Genomic DNA, 19,137 nt, shown 5'->3' with positions numbered 1-19,137 from the left:
TCACGCAAAAGGGAGTTAAAATATGGGTCATCAAGCCATACCATGTTGAATTTAAAGGGCATGTCGACTTTCTAATCATCCCTTCTGTAGTGAAGCGCAATGGGTCTGTGATCAGATATATGAGAGCTAACCACTTCAGAATATACCATACCAAGCTCTCAATGATCTAATCATGTAGGAGAAAGAGATCCAGTCTCTTTGCAATATATCTCGCTCCCGGCCTCCCATTGTCCCAGGTGGGGATAAGCGTGGAGCGGCAAATGTTCACCAGATTGTGCTCCGGGATGATATCCTTGATACGATCACCCATGACATCGACCTTTCTGGAACATCCGCAAATCTGATTCAAACCAATAGTGAAATTTAGATCCCCTACAATGATGAGTGAAGTAAGATCCAATAACTCTAACTCAATCAGATTATTCCAAAAAATGGCTCGATCATGGTATGGTGTATATACATTAAGGATGTGAATTCTACCCTTGAGCCTGTGAATGTGACCAGCAAGGAGGATGGCAACAAAACATGAAAAATCCTTGACATTGACCCACTAAGGATTCGAGATAGAAACCATCCCACCTTAGAGGCTATGAGCATCAATGGCCGCCATATACCAGTCCAGAAGCATTTTTCTCAAGTACTCAACCATCTGAGGAGGAACATGCATCGTTTCCTAAAGAAAAATAATATACGGATGGAGAGAAGAGAAAATTTCTCTAAGGGCCAAGAATTTTGGGGTGGCCCCTAGCCCCCACATATTAAGAGAGAGGATGAAGGTCATGTTTGACCATGTGCGAGAATACGTGCTCCAAGGTCCTGAGGGGAGGAAGAACCACCAATGGGGACATCGATGAGAGAATGTGCATCAACTGGACTAAAAGGGAGAGTCCGGGGACAGCCTCGAAAATGTTTGCTGCCACGGTTTTGTTTTCGGCGGACAGTAATATTCCCAGCAGATGTGGGGCAAATGTGAGGGGATGAGTGTCCAACAGGCTTGTGAATAGTGACTGACCGAAGATCTAGTGTCTTTTTCTGGAGGATAAAATCAAGGTCACTGTCCATAGAATTTGTGGGTCAGTTTAGAGGAGAGTGTGGCAATGCAGGACCAAATCCTGGCACCGAGGAATGTGGAGTGATGTGAGAGGATGATGGCACAGGGACATACATGATGTGGGTGGAAGAGAGCGGGTCTTGTGACGTCAGATGGAGTGGAGCATTAGGCGAAGGTGGTAGACAATCACGAGGAGAGGAAATGTTCCATACAGTCGGATGAGGTGAGGTGGCTTCAATGGAGGGAACATCAGACCCATCAAAATTACAAGGAGATGATAGAATAAGAATAAGGGAAGAATTAAATGGATTAGCTGATAATTGAGAATAGTGATGTTTAGATGCAGGAAGATTCGAATTACCTGCTTTCTGAGGAGAGCCATGTCTGAGAAATGGAGTTTTGAGCCAACTACGAGGAGAAACAACAGCTAATGTATCTCTTTTTTTATGCAATCAACATGCTGATGTCGATAGGATGCCATGAGTCTGCCTCCCAAGCTCTGTGGACAATGAGCCAACAGATGTCTAGTGTGGTGACAGTTTAGACACCGAAACGGAACTCCCCAAAAATCTAGTCTTTGGACCAAATGTGTGTCGCCCTAGCTTATTTCAATATGATTCGAAAAACTGCCCTTGTACTCCTTCTCAATAAGAATCCAAGCCAAGAGGAAGTGGTTTTCATCCTCGATGTTCTTATTCTCACATATATGGCAGATCCTTTCCATCCATGGTGTTTTAGGAATTGCCCAATGACTTGTTTCACTATGGAGCTCATGAGAATTCGTTTGAATCTTTGCTATATTAATCTTCTTCTTTGAGCTAGTTAAAATAGAGAGATACTTTTGATCTTCTAGGGTGGGGTTGATGACCTTCTTATAATAACTTAATTTTCTTTTAGCCGCTAAATCTTTCTCACACCACATTTTTTCTTTGAACTTAGAAGTAACAATATCTTTAATGTTATTTATGTTTTGCAATGCATCATTCTCGTTGATCTCCTAATAGTTTAACCAAGCCCTTGTGTCTTTATGCCACCCCCGATTGAGCCTTAGGTGGTTTTGGCTGGAATTTAAAGCTAGCTTAGGAAGTCTATGATCGTCTATGTTATTAAGTTTGTGCTTGTACAACAGAAACTTAATCATAGCTAGGCTCTAAAAGATTAATAAAATCAAGAAATAATGTATTATAAACTCGGCTTATTTAAACCTAGGGATTATTTAATAATAATAATAATAATAATAATATTATTATTATTATTATTATTAAAAATAATAATAAATCTAAAATATTAATATTATAAATTTAAAAAATCAATAAATCTATAAGATTATTATGAAAATTTAATATTTTATAATATAATAATTATTTGACAATATTATTTTATTAATATTAATATTAATATATTTATCAATATCAATATTCATATTATTTATTTATGAACATGGATATTAATATAAATATTAAATCTATATAATTAACTTAATATTTCAATTATATTTACTAATGTGATTATTATATTTACTAATGTGATTTTTTTATGTGATTAATATCAATCTATATCAATAAAAGTTATTTGCATGTGATTGATATCCGTTTATTTAAATAAATATGATTTTACTGAATATATTCAGTAAGATAGCCCACAGATTTTTAACGAATGCGAATTCACATCAAACATAACTCCATTGTTCCAATGACCGAAGTGAACACTGAACAATAACCTATATAATAATATTATTGCACTGAAAACCCCCGGCAAGCTTTATTACCCACCAATTCTGCAGGAGTATAAACTCACCTGATACATAAATCCAGCGTTCTGTCTCACAACATCGAAACACAACACACAACAAGACCAACAACAACACCTATTATTATTTTAGCTATCTTATAAATATTATTTTAGCTATCTGTCAGCCGCCTCCTTTCTAATTGGCCAGGGGTGGTGATGTCAGCTTCGCTCTCCTCGCGGACAGTCTTACAAAGAACTCGGCCCGATCGGGCAACGCTTTTTTCACTTTGTCGGCTTTACAAAATTGGTCAGCCCATGCACTTAATAGCGGCGTTTTTTGTGCGTCGATTAAAACTATATTGGTAACCTTCTCGACCGTTTGGATGGGTACCAATAGCCCGCCCAATGCGATGTCAACCAACCCTATCCCATCTCCTCCAAAATACGCTTTTTCGGTACTTCGCAACACTTCCTCCAACAAAAGAAGGTTTGTCGATCGGGCGGAACGATGGGTAGCTTCACGCACTTACTTCAGCTGGCCCACCTCCTGTGATCAATAACCTTCAAGAGGCTGATGGGAGTCAAGTCAAGGGAACAAATTAATAATGACGAGCATTAATTACACTTTGGAGGAAGTAGTGACTTAGTTACTTAACTAGCTCAAGACAACTAAGAATTTATCCAATAGTAAGAGATTGAAGTCTCTTGTTCATATTCAATTGTTTGCAATGTATTGGATTGGTTGTACAACTTTTCCATGAGGTCTCATGGTATTTGGAAGAGGCTTAAGAGGGTGGCACATTTTCAGCATCGATGACTAATATTCATACCATGAAAAGCATGTGGACAACATGGATGGAAATCATAGGGGTTTCTTATCCAAGTGTAAAAGAAAGTGGTTGAGGAGCTAAAGAAAGTAGGTTCCCACTACTCAACAAGGTAATAAACACATGCCATGAGGAAGCATCACAAGGCCTAAGACCATTGCATATTATTTGGGGTTTCTATGTAACGGCCATTGACATTTGACATTCAACCTCTATGTATGTGTTTGCTTAATATTTTTGAACTATATAAAATAGACGAGATCATTTGTGCACATTTAGTCCACGGAAAATGTGGAGTTATCAAAACGCATCTTTGTACAACTAGTAAAATAACAATGCACGACTATCATGGCTTATAAAATCAAAGGAAATTGGCTCCAATCCCCATCATCTGTGTCCTACTACTCAATAACAATTTGAGCTTTGGAATAAAATATAGGAACCCTGTCTCAATCTATAAAAGACACAGCGAGACACAGCGAGATCTACGGAGGCCAGCCAAAGGCATTTTTGTCCATACGCCTAATTCCAACAAACTAGAGTTGACCTAACAAGAATGGAAAACTATGTAACGGGTCGCGTCAGCAAAATATATCAACATCTTATCCGGCCAAATGAAAACAAGAAATTGCATTTTCATTACGGTCACTGAATGAAGATCACAACAGGATATTGATAGCAGTTTTACAATAGAACTGGTATCACCTTACCGAACCTAGTACATGTTTTCATACCTACATTACCAAGTAGCCAACCTAGTACAGGTTTTCATACCAACCTTTTCACCAACTAAATCCACCGGGCTGTAAATTAAACTTTATAAGCATGGTATTATGAATTTTGTTTTTCGTTTTCGCTGTTTACTTTTGTAAAAATAAAAATAAAAATAAAATTGGGTTATTTATAGTTTAATATTTGGAATTCTGTTTATTTTTGGTCAAAAATTTCTGTGGATTTTTTATTATTATTTAAGTTTATTTATTTGTAAAGTTATTTTTTATTATTATTTAAGTTTATTTATTTGTAAAGTGATTGGTTGAGAAAATTTATGTTATTTTTTATCATTATTTAAATTTATTTATTTGTAAGGTGATTGGTTGAGATTTTATTATAGGGGGTTTAGTAACTTTCATAGTTTAACATTGACAATTCAATTTATGTTATTTTTTATTATTATTTAAATTTATTGATGTGGAAGGTGATTGGTTGAGGTATTATTATGGGCTCTTTAGTAACTTCTATTTTTGTTAGTTACTAATTTTTGATTTTTAGTTTTATTTCTTTTTTATTTAACTTTCTTATTTTTTTTTTAATCATTTTTCCATTTTCATCCATTATAGTTTTTTCTCCATATTTTCAATTTAAAGTGATTTATTATTATATTAAAAACACATTTTAATAAATTTAATTATAAAAAATTATATTTAATAATAAAAAATAAAACACACATATTAAAGTGTATTTATGTTAATTAGGCCGATAGGCCTTTCCTATGCATTAACTTTTCGTCAACACTTTTACCCTAATCCGTTCGATCAGGTGAGACACTTTAAACCGTTGATTTGAACTAGAAAATGAAACAACAGAAAATCAACACAGAAAGTAAAAAAAGCACAAAAGCTCAGGAGAAAAGATTCTATGCAGAAAATCATGAAAGCACGAAAAAGCTCATAAAAAGCAAGGATCGAAAGAAAAAAGCTCAGAAAAAGCAAAGATTTTAAACACAAAAAAACGCAAAAGCTAATGAGCTTGCGTGTGCACAGCTCATACAACCCCTACAATTTCTTGTATGGGTTCAATGCATTCTTAAAGGCCTTAGCGCATATGCATTTGTGTCTTTAGATGTTCATGAATCTATTGTAATGGCGTTGACAACTGGTTCTTCGTCCATTCTGTGCAGCAGTATTTATTTGGCTAAGCGATACAATAGGTGGTTGTTGCTCAAGGTCCTTGAAGACTGCCAAACGACACTGTCAAACTATTTCGATCAAATTGTTACTGTACCCTGGACTTCCGGTGGTTAATGATCAACCAAATCATTGGGTGGAGAAGTTCAATGGTTGATGATCACTTCTCTTTTTGCCTTGATTTCTTTGGAAATGGTTTAGCAATTTTAATCTCTTCATGCTTATCTAAAATTTAGTGTATAACCTTATGATTGCAAATATTTTAGATGCAGACAATCATGTGTTGGGAGAACTGAATGGAAGAAGTAAGGAAATGTCGGTGGCTATAGGATTCAGAAAATGAAATCGAGTTACTCATTAGCAGATGTTGGGAATAATAATTTTGTGAATGCGAGTATCGAGGCTCAGGCTAACTTTGCTCCATCTGGCCAATCTTTCTTCCAGAAACCCACTGGTCGGTTCTCTGATGACCGAACACTTTTTGATTTCATAGGTGAGTTCCATGATCAATTTGGTTGCTTCTTCATTATTTGGTATTTTTGTTAAGGAAAATAGGTAGCTCAGCAACATTCTGGCACTGACATGGCTACCTGTATATTTTATGTTTTCTCATATATAAATTTAATATTTTTCCGAATTACTCATATCTCAGTTTTTGTGATCAATTTGACTAAAAAAATTCGATGCGAGTAATCTATAATCTGTATATGGAAAAACAAAATTACTCTTCTCAGAAATCCCTCTTCTCTGAAATTAATATTATGATCTTGGATTCGTAGCCTCTAGTTTAGGGTTACCCTTTCCTGCTCCCTGGTTTCAACCTAAAGTGTATTTGGATATCTTTCATGGTGCTAATTTTGCTTCTGCTGGAAGTGGCTTGCTTGATTCCACTCTTCAACACCTGGTAACAATTCATTCATTTTGACATTGGGTTTTCTTTAAAGATCGCAGTATATGTGTTTTCTTGCCTGTTTAGGATGATCATTTCTTATTATCTGAAGTTTTGATAAAATTTTCTTCAGAACGTCGTTCCCTTTGAGCGCCAGGTGAAGGAGTTTAGAAATTTCTTTCATATGCTGCGTAATGATTCTGGTTATTCTGCAAAATATTTTCTGTCTAATGTTGTTCTTACAATCAATGTTGGATCCAATGATATTGCGGGGAATTACATCATGAACGAGTCTCTGCAGGCGACCGTTGGCCCTCAACTGTTTGTGGAGTCACTATTAAAAGCTTATGAAAACTATTTGCTAGTAAGTATTAGTGCAAGCCCTGTTTATAAAAACTATTTGCTGGGAAGTATCAGTACCAATTTTTTTGGGAGATTTTATGTGAATTTTAAGACATATTATGGATAGCATTTTTAATAAATTTATAAGCATATTAGTACGCCTTATTCTAGAATTTATTGAGGTTAGGCGATTTATTAGCTCAGAAAATTTAGAAATGTTCATCTATGTGAATAACTACAATTTCATGCTCAAACTAATTAACAATGGAAAGGCATTAGGTAATTATCACTGGACAACAATGAATATATAAAATAGTTTTAGGGATTCCGGAGGACATTTTTGACAATGAATTACACCGGATAATTTGATAATGTTATTTTTCCAAAAAAAAATCGTAACGAACATTTAACTAGTTAAATCCATTAAATTTTCCCCAAAATTATCTTCTCTGATTTTTTTTTTTTACATATGTTTACGATGAGCTGATGATATATGAATGGGTATGTAGGTTTTAGTGATACGGTTTCGGCGTGCTATGGAGATGGTCCATACGATGGCCGTGTAGGCTGTGGGTTGGATCCAGGGTGCTCAATATGCAAGGATCCCAAGGAATATGTTTACTGGGACATATTTCATCCAACCGAGAGAGTATAGTGGATGATTGCAGAGGAGGTTTTGGGTAGGAATTATTCCTTCGTTTCTCCCATGAATCTCAGAGGCTTGATCCAGTATACAAAGCCAACCCCTTCCCCCTTTGATCCTTTGTTTACGAAATAGATTATAACCTAAATTATTCATTAATCGAGCATGTCCAAAGATATCAATCAACAATCCAACTGTATATATCTGTGATGCTTACTGGGGCAAATTTTCTTTTTTTCATAAATGCATAATAGTGAATAGATTTACCCTAAATTATTCAACATCCAAAGATATCAATCAACAATCCAGCTATATAGGTATATCTGTGACGTTTACTACTTCAAATTTTAATTTTTCACAAATGCAGAATAGCTGTCAGGGTTTACTAAGAAGAGTCGGGGTAGTGCAGGGGACCGGGTAGCTTGAACCAACATCTCTTCTAGAAAAATTCAACAATTCCAATTTAATAATCCTATTGGCCTCTCTTTGTACCTTTTGGGACAATTGCTAGTATAAAAAATATTAGTTAATCATATTTCTTAATTTTTCATGATAGCATTCAACAATACAATTAGTTGTTTTATTTTTGAGTTTATATGCTTTTAGTTTAATTAAGCTATATTTAAACTAAATGGTAGGAACTAACTACTATGTACTTGTTAAATATGATATCAATGTCTTTGTGCAAAATAATTTAATTGAAATGATTATATTTTAATATACTTATTATTTTTAATTTAATATATATTATTGTAGTTTATTAATAATAATATTTGTGATATTAATTTTTTATCAATGAGTGAGTGAGATCTTAAGGTTCATGAGATTAAAAATAGCCCATGGGACTGCTAGCTTCAATGTTTTTCACCGTTTTCTTATTCAAATTGATGATGAGCCAACACATCCTTCTAAGAATCCCCCAATTGAAAAGACAATGTCACTAAATTGTTGAAAATAGCAACAAGAAATGCTAAATATAGAAGTGCTAAAAATAGCATTGCTATAAATAGCATTTAGGGATATATTCCAATTTTAGTTAGTCCCTAAACTAAAATTGAGAATTAAAATTCGAATTCGATCTTAGCAGTTGTTTAAAAAATAATTAATTAATTCATCTTGAGTTAATTAGTTGGATAAAATCAAACATGAAGTCTATGTGAAGACATGTAACAGTTATCCATTTGATTGAGGAAGTTATCCCTTAATTAAGGAGATCAGGATGAGTTATACTTTGAGTTGTAATTAGTTAGCTTAGTTAACTGAGTTAAGTCTAGTTAGATTAGTTCCAATAGTTTGTGGGACTGATTGTGAGTTCAGTTAGTTAATGCATGTATGCATGTAATTAGTGTACTTCAGATAACTGAATATTCTCTCATAAATAACTCATGCATGTCAGCTCAGTCAGAGACCCAGTTGAGATTAGAGGATGGGACAGTGTAATGTCAGTTGCAGGAATATTCCATTGAGGATATCTCTTGCATGCAGAAGGAATTCATTCCTTGAGGATTGTGCAGTTATTTATGAGTTTGGTGAGTTGTGTGAGAGGTGGATTCACACAGGTGGCAGCCAGAGGACCTAGGAGAAACTGCGCAAGGAAATAGGAGGCTTGGAGGACTGAAAGAAAGCATATGTGTTGTCTATTATGTCTATGAGCAGCATTGAGGGATTGTATTGAGAGATGGATAGCTTGTGAGCTAAAGCTTTGATTAATCCAGAGATATTTTCCACTTGTATGATAATACAAATAGCGGGGTTTTTAGCTGAGGCTTTCCCTAGAGTATTCTTCTTTGTTCATGTGTGATTGATTTCTCATTCTCTATTATATGTGTTCTATTTGATCTTGCTCAAAATCGATTAAGCTTCCACAAGTTTGTTTGTAGAAGTAGATCAAGTATTTTGCTTTAGTATATTGCATTATCAGGTGATCTATAGTGAGAAATTATACATGGTATCGGAGCAAAGGTGATCAAAGCGGAGAACAATATACAAATAAGGGAGAAGATTGAAGTTTGAAATTCCTGATTATAGAAATCGAATTCTTATCACATCTCAAATTTCACCAATGGCATTCAACAGTTTGAGACTCGAGTATGCCCTGGATGGCAGCTCGAATTATATAGCCTGGAAGGATCGCATGGAAGTGGTATTAGAGGACAACAGTTTGAAGGACTTTATTGATCAAGAAGTCCCCAAGCCAGCAGTTGTTAATGCCCACGAATTGGCAGAATGGAAGAAATGTGTGGCTAGAGTGAGGAGGATTCTTCTGGAGGGAGTTCGAGACTACATTGTCTCGATTATCCATGGGAAGGAGACACTGTTTTCAATGTGGAAAAAATTGAAGGATCTATATCAGAACAAAAACGATCAGAGGAAGCTAGCACTGAAAGAGAAGCTTCAGAAAATCAAGTGTGAAAAGGGTAACACGATCTCTACATATCTGAACAAGTTCACCACCTACAGGGATGAGCTTGGAAGTGTAGGAATCACGACAGCCGATGATGACATGGTGAGTCTTTCTCTCCTCGGTCTTCCTAAGAGCTGGCATAGCTACCAAGACTCAGTAAATGGAAGAGAGAAACTGCCAGATTGGGAATGACTGTGGTCGGATCTGATGTAGGAGGAGATAAGGAGAAGCACCAGAGATGGTTCTTCATCAAAGCATGATGATGAAGAAAATCTAGCCTTAGCAAGTAAGGCGAGGAAAGGGAAAGGGAAGGCTTCCCATTCCAAATGAGTTCTTCCCATGGTGCGAAGAAGATTGAAAAATCAAAAGTGCGATGCTTTCATTGTCATGAGGTGGCCATTCTGCTACCAATTGTCTATAGAAGAAATCCAAGAAGGGATCCTCGAAAGGATCAGATGGTGAGGCACTGGCCTCACAGTTCGAATTGGATTTCACCCTCATCGCATGCATGGTTTCATCGATGGTGGATTGTGTTTGGTACCTGGATAGTGGAGCCTCATTCCACATGGCGATAAGAGTTTATTCAGTACCTTGGAGGAGAAGGACCTGCAGATGCGCATAGAGATGGGCGATGATGGAAAGTATTGTGTTTTAGGTGAAGGCACAGTTCTGTTTCAGAGGGAGCATGGAGCTCCTCTCACCTTGACTGATGTAAAGTATGTGCCTAGACTGAAGAAGAACCTGGTGTCCGTCACTATGTTGGAAGACAAAGGCTATGATGCAGTCTTTAGTAAAGGAAAGGCATTCATGAGGCACATTGGCATTGGACATACCAAGAGGATTGGGATTCAAGAAAAGAATATCTACAAGCTAGAGGTAGATGATTGTGCTACATTGAGTTCCAAAGCAGAGTTGGTGCAAATCCAAGATATTGGCGAGCTATAGCATAGAAGATTGGGCCACTTGCACCATGGGGCCTTGAAGATCATGCAGCAGATTTCTACCAGACTTCCCAAGGATAAACTGGAGCAAGTGGATACATGCAAAGGTTGTACCTTGGGTAAGTATGAAAAATCTTCCTTTCAGGATCGAGACAGTCGAGCTGAGCAATCCTGGAGCGAGTTCATATAGATGTATGTGGACCATTCTCAACAGACTCCACCGCTAAACAAAGGTACTATGTTATTTTCATTGATGATTTTTCTTGTAGATGTTGGATCTACTTCATGCAGAAGAAGGATCAAACATTCTCAAGGTTTTGTGAGTTCAAAGCCTCGGTTGAGAAAGAATCTGGAAAGAAAATAAGGGCCTTGGGAAGCGACAATGGTGGAGAGTATGTCTCCCAACAGCTTAAGGACTTCTGTGCAACAGAAGGAATTAAACAGGAGTTGACGGCAACCCATAACCCACAACAGAATGGGGTGGCCGAAAGGAAGAACAGAACGATTGTGGGAGCAGCACAGGCGATGCTGCATGACCAAGGCCTACCACTTCATTTGTGGGCTGAGGCATGCAATACAACATTATACTTGCAAAATAGAAGCCCGCGTTGCATACTGGGGATGAATACAACAGTGGAGGCTTTTTCTGGGAAGAGACCAGATGTGAGTCACTTCAGGATCTTTGGCTCATCGGCATTTTAACATGTGACCAAAGATGCCCTAAAGGAGCTAGAGCCAACAGCTGAGTTCGGGGTACTTATGGGGTACACTAATACACCCCACAACTATTGGGTGTTCTTGCCTACTAGTCAGAGGACAGTGGTACGCAGAGATCTGAAGTTTGACGAGCAGAAGGCCATGCGATTTTCCCTTGAGAGGGAAATCAAGTTGCATGCAGAGGAGGAACTTTTGGTTCCTAAGGAAGAGCACTCTCAGACTGATGCGGAGCAGCGGCATGCAGAGGATCCAGGGGTGGAGACATCCATTCATGCAAAGTGCTGCAAAGGTGGGTGGAAACGCTCAAGGGAAGCGAGAGAGAATGTGGGACAGCCATCTTCTCAGCGTAGACAAAGGAGGTCACCAGAGCAATACACTGGTTACATGGCCCTGGTTAGGGAATGTATAGAGACCGAACCATCTTCCTTCGAGGAAGCAGTGCAACAACCAATCTGGGTTGATGCTATGGAGGAGGAGTACGACTCCATAGTTCGGAACAGTGTTTGGGATGTTGTTCCAAGACCAGAGAACAAGTCAATAGTGAGTTCTCGATGGCTTTACAAGGTAAAGCAAGCAGCTGATGGTAGTGTCGAGAAACATAAGGCAAGGTTTGTTGCCCGTGGTTTCTCACAAGTCGAGGGGATCGACTATGATGAGACTTTTGCTCCTGTGGCAAGGTACTCATCTATGAGATTGATATTGGCACTATTAGCATAGATGGGTTGGAAGATCCATCAGATGGATGTGAACACTGCATTCCTTAATGGAAAGATTGAGGAAGAGGTGTACATAGAGTAGCTAGAAGGATTTGAGACCTTCGATCATGAGTCGCATGTGTGCTGACTCAAGAGAGCTTTGTATGGGCTAAAGAAAGCACCTCATGCTTGGTACACCAGGATCGACAACTATTTCATCGGGTTGGGCTTCACAAAGAGTGAAGCGGATGCGAACCTTTACCACATCATGGTAGAAGGTAAGCAGTTGATCATTGTTCTTTATGTTGATGATCTGATATTGATCGATGATGATTAGTTGATCATGTCTTGCAAGGAAGACCTTGCAAGAGAGTTCGTGATGAAAGACATGGGTCTCATGCACTACTTTCTAGGCATGGAAGTGTGGTAGAAGGATGGGGAAGTGTTTGTGTCTCAAGGCAAGTATGCCAATGATATACTCAGGAGATTCCACATGGAGAAGTGCAAGCCCATGTAGACTCCTCTAACAAGTAACTGGAGGAAGGAGGATGCTACTTTAGGTGAGGTAGTAGTTGCTACTGTTTATCAGCAACTTGTGGGTTCATTGATGTATTTAGTGAAAACACGACCAAATTTGTGCTTTGCAGTGAACCCGCTGAGTCAAGTTATGGTTCAACCTACCAAGTTATTTTGGAAGGCAGCGAAGCATGTGCTGAGATGCCTTAGAGGCACATCTCAGTATGGATTATGGTACATATGGATAGAGGAAGTGAAGCTTCAAGGCTTCACAAATGCAGATTGGGTAGGGAGTCCATCAGATCGAAAGAGAAATTTAGGAGGAATTTTCAACCTTGGTTTAGCTGCAGTTTCTTAGTACAACAGGAAATAGAGGTCAGTTGCACTTAGCTCAGCAGAGGCTAAATACATGGCTGCCAGTCAAGTAGCATGTGAGGCTATTTGGATGTGGAAAATTCTAGTTGGATTGTTTGATCAGAGGATGGATCCAATTGTGATCTATTGCGATAATTAGAGTTGTATCAAACTCTCTGAGAATCTAGTATTTCATGGCAGGTCCAAGCACATCGATATCCAATATCATCATCTTCGAGATTGTGTGGTGAAGACGATCATGTTGTTGTTGTATGTTTCGACTGAGGAGCAGGATGCAGATATTTTGAGTAAGGCATTGTCAAAATGCAAATTCAAGTTCCACAAAGACAGGATTGGGGTGAGAGATAATCCCTTTCTTGTTGAGAGGGAGTGTTGAAAATAGCAACAAGAAATGCTAAATATAGAATTGCTAAAAATAGCATTGTTATAAATAGAATTTCCAGATACATTCCAATTTTAGTTAGTCCCTGAACTAAATTTGAGAATTAAAATTCGAACTTGATCTTAACAGTTGCTTGAAAAATAATTAATTAATTCATCTTGAGTTAATTAGTTGGAGAAAATCAAATATGAAGTCTATGTGAAGACATGCAACAGTTATCCCTTTGATTGAGAAAGTTATCCCTTAATTAAGAAGATCATGATGAGTTGTACTTTGAGTTGTAATTAGTTAGCTTAGTTAACTAAGTTAAGTCCAGTTAGATTAGTTCCAATAGTTTGTGGAACTGATTGTGAGTTCAGTTAGTTAACGCATGCATGCATGTAACTAGTGTACTTCAAGTTCCACAAAGACAGGATTGGGGTGAGAGATAATCCCTTTCTTGTTGAGAGGGAGTGTTGAAAATAGCAACAAGAAATGCTAAATATAGAATTGCTAAAAATAGCATTGTTATAAATAGCATTTCCAGATACATTCCAATTTTAGTTAGTCCCTGAACTAAATTTGAGAATTAAAATTCGAACTTGATCTTAACAGTTGCTTGAAAAATAATTAATTAATTCATCTTGAGTTAATTAGTTGGAGAAAATCAAATATGAAGTCTATGTGAAGACATGCAACAGTTATCCCTTTGATTGAGAAAGTTATCCCTTAATTAAGAAGATCATGATGAGTTGTACTTTGAGTTGTAATTAGTTAGCTTAGTTAACTAAGTTAAGTCCAGTTAGATTAGTTCCAATAGTTTGTGGAACTGATTGTGAGTTCAGTTAGTTAATGCATGCATGCATGTAACTAGTGTACTTCAGATAACTGAATATTCTCTCATAAATAACTCATGCATGTCAGTTCAGTCAGAGACCCAGTTGAGATCAGAGGATGGGACAATGTACTATTAGTTGCAGGAATATTCCATTGAGGATATCTCTTGCATGCAGAAGGAATTCATTCCTTGAGGATTGCGCAGTTATTTCTGAGTTTGGTGAGTTGTGTGAGAGGTGAATTCACACAGGTGGCAGCCAGAGGACCCAGGAGAAACTGCGCAAGGAAATAGGAGGCTTGGAGGACTGAAGGAAGACATATGTGTTGTCTATTCTGTCTATGAGCAGCATTGAGGGATTGTATTGAGAGATGGATAACCTGTGAGCTAAAGCTTTGTGTAATCTGGAGATATTTTCCACTTGTATGATAATACAGATAGCGCGGTTTTTAGCTGAGGCTTTCCCTAGAGTATTCTTCTGTGTTCATGTGTGATTGATTTCTCATTCTATATTATATGTGTTCTATTTGATATTGCTCAAATTCGATTAAGCTTCCACAAGTTTGTTTATAGAAGTAGATCAAGTATTTTGCTTTAGTATATTGCATTATCAGGTGATCTACAGTGAGAAATTCTACATAAACATTTGTTAACATATTTCCATAGGTATCTATGATGTTTTTGAAAGCATCGCATTCCAAACTAAAAAGTCTTTTGATTCCACTAGCCTAAAAGTGCAAGAAATTAGAGCATATTTTCCACCATACCATCAAAGTTGATGCGAGTTATTTCTTAACTAAGAAATAAGAGATGTGAGTTAGTTTCACCATACCACCGAAGTTGATGCGAGTCATTTATTAATTAAGCAATAACATATGCGAGTTAGTTCTTAGTTGACTAACGAGAATCTTTTCTCTCCATGGAATACTCATTTTTTGGAGATCACAAGTAAGGCTGGATTACTCAACATAGTATTTCTTTTTACGCATTTTTTTCCCTAGATACTCTTCGAGAACTTCTCCATAACAAAATTCTTTAACTACTTGCTATTTATCGAGGGCTGACATTAATGTTTATATTCTATGTTGAAAAATTTCCTATTACAACATGTATATAGTAATTATTTGTTCCAAATATCTTTAAACTATGCCTATTTTATTTATATTTATATTTATTTAATTAAATTAATTATGGAATATCTTATATTTTTTAAAATAATTCAGAGGGTTACCGTATATATTTCAACCTCCCATGGAAATGCATTGATAGAATTTCATTATTTTTTATTTACAAGAGTCAAGATCAATTGTTGGCCAAATATTCTTAGTCTAAGCGCTCCATGGACGGCTGCCATGAAAGGGAGTGCAAAGATCAGTAGAAACATAGCGGTAAAGGATTGACGCATATTCTAAAACCTAAGGGTGGGCATGGTGGTGATCATAGTGTGTCAAGAGCAAGGTAGGTATGGTGGTGATCATGGTGTGTCAAGAGCAAATGTCACCTTACTAATCATTATTACTCCATTTTGTTTCCTCTCGAACTATGTGTTTTTGGATTGAAGCCATGGACTAAACATGATTACCCCGTTTCGTTTCCTCTCGAACTATGTGTTTTTGAATTGCAGCCATAGACAGATCCCCCTATAATCACCAACCCTAAAAAGCAGCAGGTTCGCACTCAGCTTTCAACATTCAATCTGGATTATCTTTTGGTGACCTGATCATATTAATACTTGTTATAACGACTAATGCCGCAATCTATTTGTGAATGTTTTCAGAAATGTTTGATAATGTTTGATAATCTCTTGGCTTGCATAAACAACGAAGATGCACAACACAATTAGTTCAAGACACCGGGATTTCATGCTATGCGACCTTCTTTGGAAGACAATAGTGGCGATCCATTCATTTGACAAGCTACATATTTATATCTGAGAAATTTCTTTTCTAGATATATTTTTACGGTTCTGATATTGTCTGATTCTAATTTCCATTGTTGTTAATGAATTGTTCATATTGAAATGAAACCCTCTAATTTCAATTTTGGGAATGCATAGGAAAATTGATTATGCATAGACAAGAAATTTCAGTGGGTGGAACTAAGTAGTATTCAACAGAATTGTGTAGTATTTTCCCTAAAAATAATTAATTGTTATAAATGGTCGGGTGACGAGTTCAATTGGAAGTTCAGAACAAATTGGAAAAAATACAGTAGTGATGAATTATGCCGTAATATGAATATACATATTTCATGGTGATATATCCAAAAAGAGCGAGGAATAGAAAGCTAGCGTGCCTAGTGTTGGAAAACATTTATTCCAACCACTGTGTGCATTCAATGCACTGTCTAGTTTCTTTTGGTTTTTTTTGGAGAGTTCAAGAAAGGGTTTTGAGAATTTAGTTAGCTTCCTAAGGAAACCCTCACCACCGACATTCAATGTGAAATCTAAGCTTGTGTGTCTGTGTTTAATTCTGTGTTCAGAGCTCAGGTGAGTTGTGAGGAGAAGCGGAGTGGTAAATCGTTGGATGAGACCGATTGTGGTGCTGAGTGTTTGATTGCAGTGAGCATTGAGCTACCTGGAGCTGTGTTAAAAGGCGAATTGTGTGTTGAGTGTGTAGAGAGCGTGAGTATTGTTGTTGTGGGAAAGCAACATAGGGAAAAGGTCTTATGGTGTGCCATTATGTTAGAGTGTAGCATAATAGAGAGAGAGTGTGTTGTTGAGTTGTGAGAAAGTATGATAACGTTAGAGCGTGGAGGAGCCTGGAAAGTCGAGGAGAGCCGAGGAAGGGCGTCGAGGAGCGCCGAGGGCTGTAGATGCCGTGAGAAAGTATTGTTGTTGATGAAACTATCTCGTTGGCTCTGCCAGTTACAATTTTTTCTCTCCTACCACAAAATTGACTGTTGCGGGTTATGTGAGCGCTAGTCGTTGGTGACCTAGTCATGGCACTCTCATGGTGAGAGCATTGTTTTATGTCGTCAAAAATAGAACGACTACGTGATTGAGGAGGACATAAGCTTGGGAATTTACTAGGCTCTTGAATAGTCGTGAATGTGTGGTCCTTTGAAGCATGAAGTTGCTCGCCGTTATGTGGAGTAAAAGTTGTGTCGCCCTTTAAAGTTTCCCACCGCTATGTGGAAGTATCGTCGGACATCCAAAAGTGCCTGTTGTGTGTTTCTTGTGACGCCCTAAAGTCAGGTTGCACATTGAAGACCGGAGGTGAGCATGTGAAGAATTTGTGTCTTGTTGCTCACTGTGTGAGAGCATTGTGTTGCCTGCTAAGGAGCTGCATGGTGTGAAAGATTGTGCAAGTTGTTTGGGTTTTGTTGCTGTGCGTTAGGCAATTGATCCAAGTTGAGGGATTCAGTGAATAGTTTGAGGGAGAAAGACCTATGCGTTGTTCATTGTTCGGTGCTGGAGAGTTATGGATGAGGTCTAGAATTGTTGAGGAGTTTTCTTTGAGGAGCATTGTTGTCGATCTGGGTGTGAAGCAGGCATTGATTGATACTCGATGCAGCATTCGGGAAAAGGATAGATGGAAACCCCGAAGTATGTGTTCAGACTGAAGTTTTGGTAGGCAGAGGTCACGACATAATTGAAGTAGAGCTTGTCGAAGGCAACAAGTGTGAGAGAGTTGGCAAGTAACAGTGGTCTTCAGGCAACCCCGCAGTACGTGTTCAGACTGAAGTTGTGGTAGGCGAAGGTCACGACATAAGTGAAGCAGAGCTTGTCCAAGGCAACAAGTGTGAGAAAGTTGGCTAGTAGCGGTGGTCTTCGGGAAACCTTGAAGTACGTGTTCAGACTGAAGTTGTGGTAGGCGGAGGTCACGACATAAGTGAAGTAGAGCTTGTTGAAGGCAACAAGTCTGAGAGAGTTGGCTAGTAGCAGTGGTCTTCGGGCATTCAAGCAAGTGGAAAAGGGTTGATCTGAGTTGGAGATTGAAAGCATTGTGGAGGTGCTAATGGAAAAGTGAAAGTCCATTTGAAGTTGTGTGCTTGTATGTATGGTATTGTTGAGGTTGAGAGTGTTTTTGACCACTTAGTTTTGAGTGAGTTGCACGACGGGGTAAGAGTAGAGGTGTTGTGAGAGTGTGGACACTAGTTCGAGTGGGCAACGACAATGGTGTGAACAGTCAGTTTTTGTTTTGGCCCAAGGAGGTCGTGTTTGGTGCGTCTGTTGAGATCTGAACCCGAGCTTATTGTTGGGAGGCTTAAGCATTTTGTGAAAGCGATAAGTGTAGTGGCACAGGAGCTAAGTGCATGGGTGTTGCTATTGATTGGATGCCTCTGTGAGGATATGATCCTCGAAGGATTCCACTAATGTGGTTGGTCTCTACTGATCCGCAGTTGGTGTCACATTTGGTCTCGAAATTTTATGTGGTGTTGTTGAGTTCTAAGTGGCATTTACTTGTGTTGCAAATTTCTGTTGGCCGGCATGAATTTGAGGTCTCTGGTGTGAGTCGCAAGGTAGAAATCCATCGGTCTTATTGGAAGACAATGAATGCAATAATATTCGATAGGGTTCTTTTTGATGATGTTTTTTTAGAAAGTCCATTTGGAAGTATTTTTGGGCCGGGTAATATTTTTTTTATTCCGGTAGTATTTTTTAGTTTGAAGAATTATTTGATAAACATAATGGTTTTCTTGTTGAGCAGTCTATTTCACATGATCTTGCAATCACACAGATCAAAACTTGTTTTTCCCAAAACCCAACTGTTAGAAGTTTTATTGGATTTACTTCTACCATGGATGTTGTTCAGAGGTCACTCATGTTCGAAGATGACTGCATTTTGGTGGTTCCTCATGGAAAGTGGGGAGAGCATGAATTGGATTATATTGTTGTCATTGTTTGGGATCTTGCGTTGCATTCCAATCTAGAAGAGGTTGTTAAGTACGTAAGCAAAGA

At 37.8% G+C, this 19,137-nt stretch overlaps 1 protein-coding gene across 1 annotated transcript in view; it reads right to left on the bottom strand.

Moving 5' to 3' along the window:
* Positions 1 to 2,753: 2,753 nt before the first annotated feature.
* Positions 2,754 to 19,137, bottom strand: part of LOC149204609 (glutathione S-transferase U15-like) — a 144,434-nt gene continuing 128,050 nt past the window's right edge. The window contains exon 4 of the mRNA XM_089394765.1: positions 2,754 to 2,952. The gene's annotated coding sequence lies outside the window, so the exon portion shown is untranslated. The remainder of the gene's footprint in view (positions 2,953 to 19,137) is intronic.

The sequence above is a fragment of the Pinus tabuliformis genome, chromosome 1_2 (assembly GCF_031772625.1).
Source record: "Pinus tabuliformis cultivar Carrire ecotype Pingquan chromosome 1_2, CPIR1, whole genome shotgun sequence".
Taxonomy (NCBI): Eukaryota; Viridiplantae; Streptophyta; class Pinopsida; order Pinales; family Pinaceae; genus Pinus; species Pinus tabuliformis.
Note: the sequence above shows the minus strand (reverse complement) of the source record. Positions and strands in the feature narration are given on the sequence as shown.